The sequence below is a fragment of the Toxorhynchites rutilus genome, chromosome 3 (assembly GCF_029784135.1).
Source record: "Toxorhynchites rutilus septentrionalis strain SRP chromosome 3, ASM2978413v1, whole genome shotgun sequence".
NCBI classification, from domain to species: domain Eukaryota; kingdom Metazoa; phylum Arthropoda; class Insecta; order Diptera; family Culicidae; genus Toxorhynchites; species Toxorhynchites rutilus.
The window spans coordinates 275,326,117-275,346,164 of record NC_073746.1 but is presented as its reverse complement, the minus strand read 5'-3'; the positions used below and the strand labels follow the sequence as shown (position 1 = coordinate 275,346,164).

At 37.8% G+C, this 20,048-nt stretch overlaps 1 protein-coding gene and 1 pseudogene across 1 annotated transcript in view; both read right to left on the bottom strand.

Moving 5' to 3' along the window:
- The window catches only part of LOC129772856 (protein ultraspiracle), a 124,036-nt gene that overhangs the window by 78,848 nt on the left and 25,140 nt on the right, over nucleotides 1–20,048 (bottom strand). The gene's annotated exons all lie outside the window — the stretch shown is intronic.
- LOC129780944 (U4 spliceosomal RNA) lies at nucleotides 6,016–6,145 on the bottom strand (annotated as a pseudogene).

Below are 20,048 nucleotides of genomic sequence, written 5' to 3'. Positions count from 1 at the left end.
GATGATGGAGTGGTGTCTGTCGTAGGATCAAACGAATCCGACCTGCAAGGACCCTTACAAGATACCTTGAACAATTTTTCAACCTGGGCCATTGGGCTAGGGATCGAATTCTCCACGGAGAAAACAGAGATGGTGGTTTTTTCTAGGAAGCATAGACCAGCAAAACCAAAGCTTCAACTTTTGGGTAAACCGATCACTCATGCTATGTCATTCAAGTATCTTGGGGTCTGGTTCGACTCCAAATGTACTTGGGGGGCCCATATTAGGTATCTGAGTAAAAAATGCCAACAAAGAATAAATTTTCTCCGTACAATTACCGGCACCTGGTGGGGAGCCCATCCCGAAGATCTTATAATGTTGTATAGAACAACTATTCTCTCAGTGATGGAGTATGGCAGTTTCTGTTTTCAATCAGCTGCCAAAACACACTTAATTAAACTCGAGCGAATTCAGTATCTTTGTCTCCGTATTGCGTTGGGATGTATGCCCTCAACGCATACCATGAGTCTCGAGGTTTTGGCAGGCCTACTCCCACTAAAAGATCGCTTCAATTTATTATCTCTTCGGTTCTTCATCCGGTGTAAGGTCATGAACCTATTGGTGATCGGAAATTTTGAGCGGCTGATCGAGCTAAATTTTCACTCCGGATTCATGAGTTCATATCATGAATTCATCTCCATGCAGGTTGATTCTTCTTCGTATATTCCCAACCGTGTTTGTTTCCCTGACTACATCAATTCCTCTGTGCATTTTGATCTGTCCATGAAGCAAGATATCCATGGATATTCAGATTACCAACGATCGAGGATCGCTCCAACGATCTTCGATGAAAAATATAGGGGTATCAATTGTGATAATATGTACTTTACTGATGGGTCCACTATAAATGAGTCCACAGGATTTGGAGTGTTCAACGAATTTTTTAGCACCTCACACAGTCTTCAGAATCCTTGCTCAGTGTATATTGCTGAATTGGCAGCAATTCATTGGGCGCTGGACAGCGTCGCCTCACGACCTGTTGAACACTATTACATTGTAACGGATAGTCTTAGCTCTGTCGAAGCTATCCGTTCAGTGAGGCCGGAAAAGCACTCGCCGTACTTCCTTGAGAGAATACGAAAAATTTTGAGTGCTTTATCCAGACGCTGTTATGTCATTACCTTTGTGTGGGTCCCTTCTCATTGCTCAATTCCGGGTAATGAGAGGGCTGACTCATTAGCAAAGGTAGGTGCGATTGAAGGCGATATTTATCAGCGTCAAATCGCCTTCAATGAATTTTACTCTTTAGTCCGTAAAAATACCATCGCTAACTGGCAACGCAAATGGAACGAAGATGAATTGGGCCGGTGGCTTCACTCGATTATCCCTAAGGTTAGCCTCAAACCATGGTTCAAAAGTCTGGACTTGAGTCGGGACTTTATTCGCACCTTCTCCCGACTCATGTCCAATCACTGTTCGTTAGACGCGCTACTCTTTCGTTTCAATCTGGCCGGCAGCAATATCTGCGTTTGTGGCCGAGGTTACCACGACATCGAACACGTTGTTTGGTCGTGTGAGGTGTATCTTGTTGCCAGATCGAATTTAGAGAACTCCCTTCGGGCTAGAGGAAGGCAGCCCAATGTGCCGGTGAGAGATGTGTTGGCTCGGTTAGACCTTGATTACATGTCCCAAATATATGTTTTCCTTAAATCTATCGATGTTCGTGTGTGATTATCCTTATATCCTTATACCCTCCATTTCTTCCTTTGTGAGTAATTGGTCCGCTTGCTATAAACAGAAGAATGAAATGTAAATTCACAACTGATGTACGAATAGATTTAAGAATTGAGTGTGTGTGATTATCAATATTGTAATAATTTCCTTATACCCCATCCTTTTCCTGAGAAAATGTCACCCTTTTAATCTCGAGTCCACCACGAGTAATCGGTTTCCCACATTACTAACCATAGATTTAAGAAAATTGTTCATATATATAGTTTTAAAAATATATTTAAGATTTCGGCTCCTTTAAACTTATGTAACTGAGCCTGTAAAAATAAACGAATTTATAAAAAAAAAAAAAAGTCGGATACTCAATTTGTTTTGAAAACAATTCGATTATCTCCTACTTATTTTTCAAACAGATGCTCATTAACTACGTTTGTAAGAGTAACCAGATATTATGGACGAATCAGATAGGCGGTTTTTAAAACGTAATCCGAATTTATCATTCCAAACGTGTGAAAGACGTGAAAGAATAAAAAAATTACAAGTCTTTCTAGGTGCTTTTAGTCAAACCTTCTTGTTCGATCATTTTTGAAGCCTCCAAAACTTATCGAGTACATAAACTTGAATTTTCAGTCAGTGTCCATCTTTCCCGTCAGGTATCCGTCTTTCCCGATTCATTCTTTTTTTTCGAAGATGCCGCACACATTAATTTTGAAAAATTTCTGCCTCAAGAACAAATCTTATTATAAAAAGAGACTTATACTATCAATTTATGGTGAGATAGCTATATTTTTTTTAAAAGTCACGAAGAAAGTCAACGTTTACTTAAGGTGTCCGTCTTTACCACCCTTCCCCTATTACTTTTTAGCCAACCGTTGTTTATAAATCGTGATTTATTTTTACCATACATTACGCCCTGCTGAGCAATTTCGCAGGACTGTTAATATAGTATTCAGAAACTAAACTTTATAAGTTTAAATCGCAGATCATGTTCAAACCATCGCATGCAATTATGGTAAAAAGGTACATTTACAATTTCAATAGAAACGGATGGTAGGAGAAATGCAGCATCGGCACTAGTCTTTCATAAAATCTCTCGAAATTTTAGGCAAAACTAGGATGATGCCACCCATGTTGCGCATTTTGACACCACCAGTAGTACCATGGCCAAGTGTTACTTCACCGTATACACGCTCGATAACAATCTCCTAGAAAGCGAGCGGGTGCGAAAGTGTAGTTTCGTAGAAAGTGAAACATGAAAGAATAGTAACATTCATTTCATTTTCGCCCACACTCCCTCCTCTCACCATTAAGGAATAAGATAATAGATTTATTTTCCAACACGAACATCTTGCTATGCTTTGGCTCTAGAATATTGTTAGGAAAAATAGAAACGAAAGTGTCGCTCGCTATCTGTTATAAAGGACATGTTAATGGCGGCTGACATCTGGTTGCTTCTATCCGCTTTGCATGCGCAAGCCATTAGTCGCTGAGATTAGCATATGCAACTAGAATATGGAAACAGGTTTGCGGGGGGGATTACGGTTTCTAGTTAGTATTAGTTGTATGAAAAGAACTTATTCTAATACACTCTGAAGGAAATGGAAAGTACTAGCCTTTACATTATAATAACGCGTAGATGGGCAATTTTCTGTCCAATTGAGTAAACGACACAATTTAAAACTCTCTCCGAATTGAATGAAATTTCCAATTACAGTGCAGAAAAAAAATCTTGGTTCAAAAAAGTCACGATTCGAAATCCGTTGCTCAAAAATCAATATCTAGGGGAAAGTCGGGAAAGACGGACACCCCTGTGTAATTGATAATTTACATTTTTATTTTAAAGTTTAATGATGTACAAACTTGCAATACAATGTATCAATACCTTTGACACTTACTGTGTATACCTAGCTGGCTTTCTGTTGAAAATGTAAATAAAAACAAAAAAGTAATCCACAAAGAGCAGCTCGGTGTAAATGTTCGTCTTCAGAAAATTATTATTTGGGGTATTTTTCCTTACGTGAATGTTCCACAATCACTTCTCTTCCAGTTCATCGAATCAGCGGTGAAGTTTTCTCATTTTTACTCCAGAAATATTGACGAAAATAAAATACTAATCAAGTTGGGTAAGACGGACACTTCACCGACAAAAGACAAACATTTTGTTTTGGAAACAATTTGATTATCTCCTCCTTCTTTTATTAACAGATGCCCACTGACTACGTTTGCAAGTGCAACCCATATCATGGACGAATCAGCAGAGCGATTTTTAAAACGTAATCCGAATGTGACATTCCGAATGCCGGAAGCTATTTTAAACATGAAAAAATAACAAAAATTACCAGTCCCTCTTTTCGCCTTTCTATGTGATTTTAGTCTAGCCTTTTTGTTAGATCATTTTTAAGGCATATTTGAAGACCTCCAAAACTTATCGAGTACATAAACTTGAATTTTCAGTTAGTGTCTATCTTTCCCGCCGTGTCTCCGTCTTCCCCGATTCAATCTTATTTTTTCACAGATGCCGGACACATTCATTTTTCAAAATTTCTGCCTCGAAGACAGATTTTATTATAAAAAGAGACCTAGAATATCAATTTGTGGTGAGATAGCTATATATTTTTGTAATATTCACGAAAAAAATCAACTTTTACATCTTTATCACCCTTGCCCTATATCTATACGGATAGTCAAAGCTATCCGTTCAGTGAGGTCTGAAAAGCACTCCCTTGAAAAAGTACGCGAAATATGGAGGTCTTTGTCCCGACGCTGTCATGACATCACCTTTGTGCGGGTCTCTTCTCATTGCGATTTGGGGCAATGAGGAGGCCGACTTTTCTAGCAAAAATAGCTGTGGTCGAGACGACATATATAGGCGCGAAATCGCCTTCACTGAGTTTTATTCTATACCCCGTCAGACTGAAATGGCTAACTGGCAGCCCAAATGGATCGAAGATTAATATCACAATATCTCAATATCTCAATATCCCAATATCTCAATATCTCAATATCTTCTTCTTCTTCTTCTTCTTCTTCTTCTTCTTCTTCTTCTTCTTCTTCTTCTTCTTCTTCTTCTTCTTCAATGGCACTAACGTTCCTAGAGGAATTTCGCCGTCTCAACGTAGTATTACTTGCGTCATTTTTATTAGTACTTAGTTGAGATTTCTATGCCAAATAACACGCCTTGAATACATTCTGAGTGGCAAGCTCTAGAATACGCGTGATCACAGTGCAAGTCGGAGGAAATTTCTTTGACGAAAAATTCCCCCGACCAGAACGGGAATCGAACCCGAACACCCTCAACATATCTCAATATCCCAATATCTCAATATCTCAATATCTCAATATCTCAAAAACCTCAAAATCTCAATATCTCATAATCTCAATATCTCATAATCTCAATATCTCAGATCGAAATCAGAAGTTTCTCTTCGAACCCAACGGAGGCAATTCAATGTACCGGTAAGAAATGTGTTTGTTAGTTCAAACCTCGGTTACATGTCTCAAATCTAACTATCCCCAAACCGACTGCGAGCAATCGGTTTCCCATCATATTAACTAGAGATCAAATGGATATACGGTAACTATCTGGTATCCGGCCTATCCGCCCAATATTTGCCATCTGCCGAATAGTTACTCACTATCCGGCCGGATACCGAATATTTGAGGAAAAAAAAGTTATTATTTCTTATCAACATAGGAAAAATTATAACAAAATAGCATTTAAACATCATTCACACGTGAATAAAAATAAGGTGTGATTACTGACATGTCGAAAATGTTATTAAAATTTAATTATTGTCAACTCATATCATCAACGTTTTATTCAGCTTCATCGCTTTCGTTTCGTTTAACAGGTGTTGAAGACGGCAATGAGCTGTTATTCTCAGAAAATTCGTCTCAAGATAATTTTGTATGATGATTTTGATTAATTTTGTCTGTCTGTTTACCTTTCGACAACTCCTAAATGATCTGACCTGAATCTCGTGTCTCGTGTGTTTTTTGGTGCAACAACATGCGGTATTACCACGAATATATGAAAACCCAACGCACTTCTCCACCAAGCCTAACAAATGTTGAGTCTTCAAATTAGCGAATGTGTCGCCGATCATAATAATTTCGGTTTGTAGTGAAGTAAGTATACCCCCTTTCAGACTACCATCCCTGAAGACAGTTTCAAGTTTGTTCTCAATCTCAATGAAAATAATTGATTGCTGATTGCATGTAACTCTTACTCTCACTCGGTCAGTATTAGAATTATCTCAATACACTTACAAAAATCTACTTATTATAATATAAAACCATTATCAGAAAAAAAAAACTGTTCCAAATTCCTTGTAGAAAACATGATACACTATTACATAGGATGTTTTTTTTCAACTCGCAATAATCGCACCTCGCTAAAACCACATTGGTTAGGATATCGTCACTGCGCAAAGCTAAATATGATGTTTATTCTAAACGAAAAATTCAATATTCGTTCAAAATTTTTATTTAAAATGTGTTATATTATTATTTCTTACTTAGATTTGACGCTTTATTTGGATCATGTCACATGCCGTTTCTCTTATTTTTGTATTTGCTGCCGCCGGATATCCGGCTATTCGACCTCTATCCGACCACTATCCGTTTCATCACTAATATTACCCATTGAGTTAATAAAAAAAAGTGATATAAAATGTTAAGATAATTGCTTTTTTTACAGAACCTGTAAAAATCATTCAAATTAAAAATAATGCGTATTGACTTTGTCGTGAATCTGACATTCTCGACTTATAACAAATATGATGTGATCAAAATCATGTTTTTGATGTTTCTTTAATTTTTTGCACAATTTCGAAAACAGTCCAGTTGCAGTGCTTCCATTATTCTTTATAAACCACCAAATTTTTATCTCATTCAATTCCTTTTCACTGCAACATATTTTCAAACTTTCAAAAATAGTTTGAAGTAAGTATAATTAACCCCCTTCACGTATAACGTCGAACCACACTCGTGGCGATTAGACTGTGTCAGAACCTCACTCGTTGTTTCTGGATGTGAAATAATTACATAGCTTCAGGCGTATGATGTTCATGGGAATGCTTCGATACCATATAACTGAAGATTATGTTAGTTTTCCTAAAATTTTTAATGAACTTAAAAGAATGAATTATTATCAATTTAATAAATTTGTTCGTAGCAATAAATCGTTTGTTTTTATTTCAAACACAACTTCTTTACTACATATATTTGCTCCCATATATCATAGGGCACCCATGTTAGATACAAAGGCTCTACAGCAGTGTCTAAGAATTTCAACAAATATTCACGAGTAACGAACATGATTTTATTTCAGTGTAAATGACTTTCTTCAGCTTGAAACACATTGCCCTCATTATATTGATGACAATAACAAATGAGTTCATTTTGTTCATATCGCTGATGCATGAATAAATTTTCATTTTTTCAGCTCAGTGTTTTTTTTATGTCGCGCCTCATTTATCATAAAAAAGTACCTACACGAAGCAATTCTCATCAGTCAAACAACCACTTCCTCCTCCAATCGTTGCATTATCGCCATTTTCATGGCCATCATAATAGAGCATTTTTTCCCCTTTGTTCCTGTTGGTTTGGGGCTGTCCACATATCACGTGGACAACTTTAGGGGGGGTAGGGGTTACAAAAATGTCCACGCTTGTCCACGGTGAGGGGGGAAGGGTTTTGATAATGTCCACGTGGACACGTTAAGTATTTTTTAAAGTAAAGCATTCAAGTTGATAGTCAAAATTTAATTAGATCTGTTTTGTATTTACACGATTTTTTTAACTTCACGCCCGCCCTGAGTACTCAGTATTCATCAATAAAAAGACTGAACTGCCTGAGAGTGCTGCTCGGTCAAACATCCATATTTTTTCATATGACTGAACCTCTTTCCTGAAATGTATATTTTGAAGGTAACGTACATGAACTAGGATCCATCAATTTATTCCAATCAGTAATAGAGGGCCATTAAATCTGTCAGGATAAAGACAACCAAAAACACAAAGAATGTTGGATTTTTTGTAGTATTAAAAATCACGACTTAGATGCGGGTTGAATTCAACTTTTGCTCTTGATAACAAAACTGTTTGATTTTTTTTCGAGAACTCTCAAGGATTTCTGAACATTGATACGAGCAACAAATTCTTCCATGAGTGTAAGGGCCGTATCTCTGCAGATCTACAGGGTGGGCCATTTAAAGTGGATGGATTTGTTTTTGCAATAGCAAAGTAAAGAAGTGGAATTTTAAATTTTTTTTTTTAAATTCATTTATTTTGGTCCAAGGAGATTTGTTCTAACTACTTTTTGATTATGATATCTCGTAAATGACCGCCTCTGGCCTTGACCGCAAAATGTGCCCTTTTTTCGGCTTTTTCCATCACTTTGCCCAATGTTTCGGCCGATATGGCAGCAATTTCTTGTCGGATATTGTCTTTCAGCGCAGCCAGGGTCCTTGGTTTACCAGTGTATACCTTGGATTTTAAATATCCCCATAAAAAAAAGTCAGGAGGCGTCAAATCAGGTGATCTCGGTGGCCAGTCATAATCGCCGTTTTTCGATATTAATCTTCCGGGGAACATTTCGCGCAATAATTTGGTCGTGGCAGCCGCTGTATGGCATGTAGCGCCGTCCTGTTGGAACCAGTAATTGTCCAATTCATTTTCACGAACAAATGGCAATAAAAAGATGCCTAACTCTTGCGAACGATGGCGACCGATGTCGATGGAGTCTCTGCAACACTGGCTCGAACGGCATCAATATTCTCGTCGAAACGTCTTGGTCGTTGTCTGGACAGATGACTGGCATTACCAACACTACCAGACGATATAAATTTGGCATATAATCGACGTATAGTGTTGTCTCCAGGCGATGTTTTAACTTTATTTTTATTTTTCCACGCACGTTTAGTTAACACAATTGAGAAGTTAATTTGAATGTACAGCTGAACAATTTCAGCGCGTTGTTTAGGTGTGTAGTGTTCCATGGTTAAAATACTGAAATGACGCTTCCAACGCGGTATGACATTTGTTAATCTGACATCTCTGTCAAAAGTTATGGGGTTGCCAAATGCTTCCACTTTAAATGGCCCACCCTGTATTTCCTGCAATGATGTTGTTTTTCATTGATGTCTGGTAATTTTTGTAATACGCTTCTTTTGAGTTGTCTGGAAAGTTCATGCTTCTACTGCTGGCAATCAAATCGAGACAATTATTAAGATTAATCCTTGATGCACATGAATTGGTAGATTCGCTACAGATGTCGAAAATCACCGTTCATGAGAAACGAAACATCACGAAAAACGCTACAATGCATGAGCTATATTTTAACCCATATTACGGAACCCGATCGGATTTGACGTATCGCAATCCGAACGAGATAAAGTTTTGCACTCTGCATTTCAATGTTGCAACATTTGATAGGATTTGACTCAATCAGATTAAGGGGGATAGAGACACGAATTTCGGACGTTTCTTCGAGCTCCGAAAAAGTAAAACAAAGAATATTTTTACCATCCATTATATCACTATTTGTTTATCTATCTTTCAACAATAAAACAAGATTTGAACGGAAAAAAAAATATATATATTCATAATTAGAAGCTGATCAAGTGAGGGGGCTCAAAAAAAAGTTATGCCATGGCGTACACGATTCCAGCCCTTCTGCTTATCTGAAACAAACAAATCGAACAGATTCTGAATCAGTAAAGATGCCACTATCGCATGAACCTCGGACAAGTCGAAAACGTGTTTTTTGACAAAATGGCGGAAATTTGAAGCAAAAAATGCTGTTCAAAAAATTTTTTTCGAGTTTCTTGATTTTTTTTTAAATAGTAAAGTTACGAAATTATGATTTTTTATAGGTTCATGGGATAGAGAGATGCATACAGATTGTATTCATATAAACGGATAAGTAGAACTTGAGATATCGTGTAAACCAGTTTGCAAAAACATGTTTCGAGAAAAACGCGTTTGAAGTTAATTGTTATGGCCGTACTAGATAAGATATCGCATCGCTAAAATGTCTATAACTTCGTAAATAATGAGATTTTCGAAAAGTCTCTTCTATGGTATATTCTTAAATGTGTGAATTAAAGAAATGTGAAGAAAAAATTGATTTTTTTCAAATTTATAGACTAGAATAAAAAAAGAACGCAACATTGCTAATTTCAAATCCGACCGGATTCTGGAATAAGGGTTTATTTCACCGAAAAACACTTGAAGGGACTTATCTCAATCTGTGATTCGTTTCATAAACGCAACGATAAACATATTTGTAGCGAATTGTGAAGACCAAATCATTCACAAGAATGTTGAGTGTAAAAAAAATCTGCAAGTGAATGGAACCCCGAAGCAGGTTTACGCTTGAAAAAAGTAATGACTGGGTCTGGCAGGATTGGAAGGAAATCTGTATCATGTGCCTCTACCAAGCAACTAGTTTCGATGAATTGCAACAAGTACTGCTAGCAGCTGAACGTATTAAAATCAACGATCCAGAACGCTTCTTGGGCACTTCTAAAACTCCACCTGCTCTACTCACCAGATATTGCATCTTCAGATTATTAACTGTTAAGATTCTTGTAAGAACTTCAACTTACTGCACATCATAAGTTCTGAGAGGATGGAATTCTCAAGTTACATGAAGGATGCTGAAATATTCAGAAAAAAAACGGTGCATCTATGATCGAAAAGATGTATGTCTACAAAAATATGATTTTGGTTTTTTCCTTAGAATCGGCACGAATTTTTCAGGACAATATTTAACATTATTTATCAATTAAGGGTTGTAGGTCAACGGAATCATCGATCACGATGATACTGCAGATGTTTTGTTTTTACTAGGTCCATTGTAGCCATCAGGCACTACCGAACCTGTAAAAGTGAAAGTCATTGATGTTTAGACGAGAAAATTCTGTTTTCAAACAAAGTGCTTAATTTCATTGTGTGATTTTTTCAAAACTCAAAACGCCAGTCAGCATTAATAAAAATACTCGAGAGGAAGTTCACAATCGATATTTTGATATGGATATGGAGCTAAAGTAAATGGAATTCGGAAGAAAATAATGAGCTCCCGGACAATGTTGAAAAAAAATCGAAGATTTCATGACAAATCGTTACTATTGGTAAGGCTATAATTTTTATCAATCAAAATATGGAATAGCAAATAGAAACAAACTTGAAATGAAATTTAAGCGAAAAAAATTGAATTTCTTAATTTTTTCCTCAAAGCCGGAGGAATGTCCACGTGGACAACAAGGGAGGGGTATAAGGAATGTCCACGCTTGTCCACGGAGGGGGAGGGGGGTGTCGAAAATCATGCTTTTTCTGTCCACGTGGTATGTGGACAGCCCCTTTGAGTAGTGTAAAGACAGAGATCAAACGCGTGATCAACTGGACTTTGCAGAGCGAATCGTTGTGTAACTTTATCAACAAATCAAAAATCATATATATATAAATGCCGCACACCAAATAGCAGAGGATGGAGGATCTCCTGCCATGGTGATTTCTGACACTGAAACCAGTGACTCTCATCCCCTGTCATGAGATCTCTGACACTAAAACCAGACACTCCCCTAGTTTACTCAAGGAACTGGAAAGTAACAAGAACGTGTTACCACATCGGAAAACATTTCACCAGAGAAAAACTCCACACTTCTTCCATTAAATCCACGAATTCTCCTACCCACCTCTCATACTCGTATACCCCCTCAATGCATCTGTCACTATATTTGCTTTCTTCCGGCTCGAAATTTGTGGTAGCCGCCTGTTAAAATATGCGCAGTTCTTCCTGGCCTATGGTTGATCTTGATAGGCAAACACATCAAAGACTTTCGCCCTTTCCAGTAGAGTCTACAAACAAATTGCATACTACGTAATTAGCTAATGTTTCACAACCGTTTCAATAAATTCTGAGAGGGAGTTATTGATCGAGTTGACGCGAGATCCGTCTAAGCCTAGTCCATCAGTAGTATTTCTAAACAACCAGATTACTACCTGTTTGTGAATTTTCTGTATGAGCTTATATTTGGCGGAGGTAGTTTTCTTGATGGAGATACGTAGGATTTCTGAAAACTTTGGCTTCAAAAGGAGAAACATTCATGAGAGGGTTCATTTGGCAATATTCTCCTGAAAGCGTTCATCATCACCATTGTCTCAAAAATCCATCATTATGCAATTCGAGTACAGTTCACAATCGTAGATTTCCTTGATCTTCAGTAGTGTACAAAAAGCTCCATTTGTGTACCCTCTTGTATGTTATTGGTCATAGATCCCTACAGCGCTCTTCGTCAATATTTCAGTGGATGACGAAAATCTAGGGGAATTGATGAGGAGTTGCATGATCCAAACGAGTGGGAAAAATTGGAGTGCTACCCACGCAATAGGCTGGCTTTTGGCTGGAATCGAACATGCAAAATAAGTGTGACTATTTTGAAAACGCTCGCCAGAAACAAATAAGCGAATAAATACTTGTATAACCTTTCGTACATCTCGGATAAATGTTATATTCAAGATTATGGAATTCGGATGAATATCTCGCTGGTCAATAGAATTCGGGTAAACATAACAGAACCCCTCAAAATCAGAATGACAAAGCGAGTAAAAAAACACATTTTTCATGTTCTAGAACAACATATACGGTTTCGTCAGAACCTACCTATATACAGCAATGAAAAATTAACTCTTTGAGTAGTATTTTTAAATGTCGGTTTCAAAAATGTTACAAATCATTCACAGGTGAATCGGTACCGTGCAAATATCATCGTTATTGCCTTCAAGGCACAAATTACTCTCCTCGAAATCACACAATGTAAAATGATATTGTTTGTTCGTGCAATGAAGAAGCCAAATTAACTATGTTATCTGAAGTAACAACCCGCCAGAGAAACTTTCGCCTTATTCAATCACTCATGTTTACAAATCTCATGAAACGCTCTCTCTCTCACTCAGCTTAACTTTGTTTTTGTCCGCCCCATCCCTAGAGTAAACCCGTGGGCGATTGATACCACTCAACAAGTATTTTATTGACTAGGTCCCGGTTGATGAGCTGTGAAGGACGTGCTTCCCAATGATTTTGTAATCGCGGGGCGGATGCGGAGGATAAAAATTGCTTCTACACTTTGTTTGATTTATGTCTATCTCACGGAGTCTATTTATTTCTGTTTTGTGCAATATAATGTGTTGGTTATGTCCTTGCTTCCACTGCCATGGGATAGGTTCGGTAAAGTGAGATGAACACATAACTCAGCTCGAAATTAGGGTCGATAGCATTGGGTGTGCGATGCCGATGGCATCGGATTGGAAGTTCGTGGAACTGGGCGCTTTTTTGGGGCCGCAATGGAACAAGAACCTCCTGACGCGCGTTCAGTTACCTCTATCCGTCCGTTTGGGGGAGATGGTGCAAGGGCAGAGCTACGAAATCCCTTACCGCTGCACTATACAGCTGCTACTCCCGCAGTATATGTAATACATACAGCAAAAGTTTCCCATTCTGTGTCGGTTTTTGCCATAATATATACAACATCAAAAATTTATTCAATTTCCATATACCCCCCAAAGATGAGTCTCGAGCGGATCACGAATGTACACAATTTTTTTTTTTTTGCTGTTTCCAGTCCTGAGCTACATATTGCCGCCTCCAGATAAAAAGGGTGCCAAAACAATGCTGAAAGAGAAAGCAGGAGGCAAACATGCCCCCAGAGCAGCGATGACTCGTGCTGTGATGCAATAAAGTCTAATTGGACAAACAAGCCGCGTCCAATGTACATAACCCCAAGCCCTACATCTGCGGTGAATTCCAGCACCGAAAACAGCTTACCCTAGGTCATGGCACTTTCCATCACAGAACGAAGGGATATGCGGTTGAAACGCGATGTGCTTTTTTTGTCGCTTGACGGTCCGCTGCTGGCTAATCCTGGCTGACTTTTATGAGTCTGTGTACCTGTGTGATGTGAGTGGCGTAACGATTGATTTGTTCGGGATAAAGCCGAGTATACATTTTCAGTGGGGTGATTTTTTGGTTACGTGTTTCAATTAGGAGGCTGGAAGGAACGGTCGATGAGCTCGTTCTTAGAGTGGAATAATAATAAAGAACAATAAATAATAAAGAACAAAAATATTGAACTGTACCCCGATTGTTTTCTCTCTAAAAGCTTTTGTTTATAGTTTTTGAGGTATTCAGACCGAAGGAACACTTGGTGTACATTTTCAGGATACCCAGAATTTTTCGAAAAACTTCCTTATTTTTTCATTGAAGAATATATACTTTTAAAAACTGTTTGCCTCAATTAACTATGCGTCCCCATTGGTTTCTTCAAAGTTTGCGTTAAGTTTATTCAAAATTTGTAGGTAATGATTCCCAAATCAGTTTTAAAGAATGGCTCTACCGAACCGTCCACCCGGAGAATATTTATACCTCGTTGCAGCTGGCCATTGTCTAGTCTATTCAGGTGTTCTAGAGCTGAATTTATTATAGTGGAGGTGGCGTTTGACCAACCGCACAGCCTGCCTTCATGTGTTAATTGGTGTGTTTTTGACGAATTCAACGTTTCTCGAATACTTCAAATCTTTATTTGCGATAAATTTATGCTAAAATTGTCTCATCAATACTCAAGATGTACTCTAGCGAAAGATCATTGAAGGTGACCAATGAAGTTGTGATATGGTCGATGTTCAGTCAGACCGGACTAAGTAACAAAATAATTAAAAATGAGTTAGTAGTAGCAAGCAATCGAAAATTTTTCAACCTAAATTCTACTATAATCAGATCACACGTATGTTACAAACAGCCAGGTTTATAACATACATTTATTTTAACTGATCAGCAAAATCTGATAATAGTATGCAGTTAGAGTGGAGCAAGTGTGTACAACCATAGTGACTAGAGAGAAGCCATGTTTTTCTACCAACCAGAAAATGGAAAGAATTTCAAATGATTTTTTTTCTTTCTTTATTATAGAGATTTTCAGCCAAAGGCTGGTTCATCTCTACTTTCAAATGAAATGTTGGATTCATCCGCATCATTTTTCCCTTTGTCCTTCAGTGAACCCGGAAAAGTAACTCATATTAAAACACACAATATACAAATTTCAGTCAATTAATAGTAATTGGAAAGTTGATCTAATATATGTATTATTATATCTTGTTCAGATATATAAATGTGGATACCAGCATCAAATTTAATCTCAATCGTGATTGCTCAGCGCTTGATGCTGGAAAAGCAAGCATTTCGTCTCCAATTTAATTCTAGTCCTGCTTCAACCAGCTCCACGGAGGTTTTGTTCGACGGGAAGTCTGAGAACGGAAGGGTCGATAGTGTGCTGCGAAAGAAGGAAATCAGACCACAGTACAATCAAGATCTTTTTTAAACCATTTTTTTTAATTCGGTGGAGATTCGATGAAAAGATAGGACGTACCGCGTCAGTTTTCATACCGTTAGGTGGAGAGTGTTTGTGTATAATTGAATATCACGTAAGCATTTTTATCTTTATGCGTGGTCAAAAATAGATAATGTTAGTCATTGGTAGATAATAATGAAACAAAAATAGAATCGTATGTGGATGCAGTGAATATCCAAGAGAAGAGATACGACAACGACACAAACATAGACATAGTTTGTGTATTGTTCTCGCGAGAACAGGAATGAGTCATAAATCAATCATCTTCAGCTGCTTCTACTGATCCACGCATACCATCAGTCCTTTTCAGGTCCATCGAAATTATCCGCTGGAGAGTTATTTGTGAAATGTCGATGATTTCTAAATTAATATCCTAAGTAAAGAAAAGCGAATTGTTTTTTTTACCGGAAGAGATTTTTTGTGAATATCGGTGCGTGTTCAGATTTATTAGTGGCAGTAATGATAATAACTATGCCGATTCGATTTTTATTATTTTGAATTAAAGTGGCTTCAAACTTTCTCAGTTTATTCGCCTGAAGCCCTGAAAAAAGCTTACTTGGAAAACTAAACTAAACCATGGTTCTTGAGAAAGGCCATTTAGAAAGCATCGCTATCGTTGGCCGACTGATGAAACGTGAATAACTAATTGGTGTTTATTCAAGATCGATCAGTGGTGAAAGCTGTGTTTTTGCAGTAATTGCTGTTGCTGATGCCACCACACAAACGATTCAGTTCGATTTTTTTATAATGTTTGTTCTAACCCGCAATAATTTCGTAGTGCTACGTTAACAATGCGGTTGTGTCTTAAATACCAGTTTTTTTGTTTTTTTTAATGATTAGTAACACTTTTTCGCTATCCAGAACATTGCGATCGTTCTCAACGGCAAAATGTAGTCGATTGAGAAATTTTGATCAAAATGGTTTAGTATTAGAAAATGATTAAAACAAAGCCTCCCCTGTATTAGTACGTCTCCTGCAAGATTTCAAAGCATCGGAGACGTCATAGTAGACTTTCTAGTGAATGACTGTTAAAGCATCTGACTTAATGGACAGAAAGTTGAGTCAAAAAAGCTCTAAGTTCGCTGTCTCGGAGTTTTTAATCGCGGAAACAAGGAAAATAATTAAGGCACCAGGAGTGAATAGGATAGCAAGCAGGTTACAAGTAATACACTCTGATTACGGACTCTATATTCAGATTTAGTTTCAGTAACTTATAAATCCGAAGCTTTAACTTTCAGATTCGAATTGAAAACATTGAGCTTCAAATACAGATTTTAGGTGCAGATATCAAAACCCAAATTCAGACTAAAAATGTTAGAAACAAACAAAAAAGATTTTGGCGATTTTAGATTCCGACATCAGCCTCAAGTTGCAGTTTCCGGATCCAAATTCAGATTAAAAACGTTGAACATCAGATTCAGATTTTAGATTCCAGACCCAAATTAAAAGTTTAGAGCTTCAGATTTACCTTTTAGATTAAGATTTCAGATTTCATTTTAGAGATTCCAGATCCGAATCTAAAATGTTGAAATTTTGTATTCATATCCAGAATTCAAACACAGAACGATAGCTCCGTGATTAAGATTTTAGATGTAGAAAACAGACGCAGCTTTCAGATTCCGTATCCAAATTTTAAGATTCGAGCTTCCAAATTCCTGATTGCGGTTCAGATCCAACGCTTCGAACTTCAGTTTCAAATTTTTGATTCAGAATCCAGGTTCAGATATCAAAATCCGGATTCAGATTGAAAACGTTGAACTTCGGAATCAGATTCAGTGAGACTCAAGTTCCAGTATCAGGATCCAAATTCACAGCTTCGTATTTCACATTCAGATTCCGTCTACTACGATTTTAAAAATGCTGACATCAGTAGCATAATTAATGTGCTCTTGAATATTTTATTTTTTTAACGCAATTTTGGACAAGGACGACGTGGACGGTGCTGTTCAAACCTTCACGAACATCATGAGCTACCTAATTGACAGGCATGTTCCTAAGAAAAATAGACATTCATCTACTCACCAACCGTGGCAAACCATCGAATTTCGACGACTCAAAACTGCCAAGAGGGCTGCACTCAGGAGATATTCAAAGAACCGTCTCCCAATCTTCAAGCAACACTATTTACGACTGAACCATCAGTACCAAAGAACGTGCAAACGATGCCATGCAATATATCTACGTGGGGTTCAAAGAAAGTTTAGAATGGATCCAAAATCATTTTGGAAATACGTCGATGAGCAACGTAAAGAATCGGGACTTCCATTATCTATGTTCCTTAACGGACAAAGCGCGTCTGATGTTCAAGGGATTTGCAATCTTTTCTCAGCGAAGTTTTCAAGCATTTTCTCAAATGAGAGCCTTTCTCAAGAGCAACTCTCAATGGCCACAAGAAGCGTTCCACTTCAGAACAACTCTTTTTTCCGCATCGATGTCGACGATTCAATGCTACAATCAGCGTTCAACAAATTGAAATCCTCGAAATCTGTTGGACCGGATGGAATCCCATAATTGATTTTAAAAAAATGTGCTGTTGGATTGATGTCTCCAATGCGGATTTTGTTCAGCTTGTCCTTGTCAACGGGTATCTTTCCGTCGCTTTGGAAGAGAGCATACATTTTTCCGATCCACAGGGGACAAAATGAACGTTGATAACTATCGAGGAATCTCTGCCCTGAGCGCGGTTTCTAAACTTTTTGAACTCGTAGTTATGGGACCGATATTTTCCCATTGCAAGCAATACATTTCCATCGATCAACATGGATTCATGCCGAAGCGTTCTACCACAACGAATCTTCTCTCTTTCACAACGTACATATTCGATGGAATGTCCAATGGTGTGAACCAAACGGATGTTATCTACACCGACCTGTCAGCCGCCTTCGACAAAATCAACCACGATATTGCAGTGCAAAAGTTAGACAAGCTTGGTTTCAGCGGAAATCTCCTGCATTGGTTGAAATCCTATTTGACCGGACGCTCTCTCACGGTGAAAATTGGCGATGGCCTCTCTGTTGAATTTTCGGCTACATCAGGAATACCTCAGGGATGTCATCTCGGTCCCTTGATTTTTTTGATCTACTTCAATGATGTAAATCTAGTCTTGGAGGGCCCTCGGCTTTCCTTCGCAGACGATTTGAAGCTGTTTTGCCACGTGAAGTCTGAGGTTGACGCATTATCTCTCCAACGGCAATTAGAATTTTTCCAGATATGGTGTGTGAACAATCGTATGACACTGAATCCGAATAAATGCTCAACGATCACTTTCTCAAGAAGAAAAGATCCAATTCATTTCGACTATCATCTAGATGGTGTTCCACTAGACAAAGTCGAATGTGTGAAGGATCTGGGTGTTTATTTGGACACCAAACTCAACTTCAAAGCACATGTCAACTACGTCGTAGGTAAAGCCTCCCGTAGCCTTGGGTTCATTATGCGTATTGCGAGAGATTTCACCGATGTCTATTGCTTGAAATCTCTATTCAGTGCTTTAGTTCGCTCTACGCTGGAATTTGGAATCCATTCTACCTGAATGGAGTCAACAGGATTGAAGCCGTGCAGAAACGGTTTATTCGGTTCGCTTTACGGCATCTACCGTGGAACAACCCTCATCAGCTTCCAAGTTACGAGAGCCGATGCCAACTAATAAGTCTAGAAACGCTACATGTACAGAGAGATCTAAACCGCGCCTTATTGATGTATGACGTCTTGATGGCTAGGACTGAATGCCCAGTGATCCTCGAAAACATCAATTTTAACATTCAATCTCGAACTCTACGAAACTACGTCTTCCTTCGAGTACCTTTCCGTCGTACTAGCTATGGATGCAACTCAGCCGTTCAAGGCCTGCAGCGGCTGTTCAACAAAGTAGCTTCGGGTTTCGACTACCATATTTCACGAAGTGCGGTTCGGCGAAATTTCATTGTTATTATAAGAAATTTTCATTAATATCATTAGGACAGAAAGTGTCTGTTGATTTACCAAATAAATAAATAAATAAATAAAACGATGAACATCAAATTCATATTGAGATTCAGGCTACAGATTTTAGAATACAGATCCAAATTGAATGCTGCTAACATTATGTTCATATTTTGGATTAAGATGACATATTCAATTTTTAGATTTCGAATTCAGATTCAAAACTTCGGAGATTTAGCCTTGAAGGTTCAGATTTAAATAAATAATACATATTCAGATATAAAAATCCCGATTCAGATTAAAAACGTTGAACACGAGATTCAGATTTATGATCCAGACTACCGATACAGATATCAGATTCCATATCCAAAAGCTTCGATCTTCAAATTCATTTTTTGGATTCATATTTTAGAATTTCTAGATCCCAGATCCCAGCTCGAAAACATTGAAATCCTGACTCAGGTATCAGAGTTCGAATGCAGATTCAAAGCTTTGAAGATTTAGATTTCTGATTTCAGAGATCCAAATTAAAACTTCGAACATGAGATTTATATTTTAGATTGGGTTTTAGATTCAATTTGTAGATTCCTGATACAGTTGCCGTTGAAATTCTGATTCAGATTTCAGATTTCGAATACGGATTAAAAGCTTCGAACTTCAGATTCAGATTCCAGATTCCAATTTAACTTCCAGAGTTAGCCGGTTCAATTTTCAGATTTTATGTTCCGTTCCTAACCGTTGCAGCCAAGCCTTATTTCAGAGTTGTTCTTCAGAAAATCGAGCACACCACTTAAGAAACTTAAGTATTGATCTATTAGTCAAATGAGGGATGTATTCAATTCCAACACTTCTCTAGCCAACGCTTCTCTAACAGTTCGATTCTCGTTTCAATTAACAATTACTTCTCTTCCTGATATAATTCTTTCCATATTTTTGAATGGAAATAGTGGCTGGGGTCTTACCCTGTGAATACAGTTGATAGTCGAAAATCCGAAGTGCCCATTTTTTT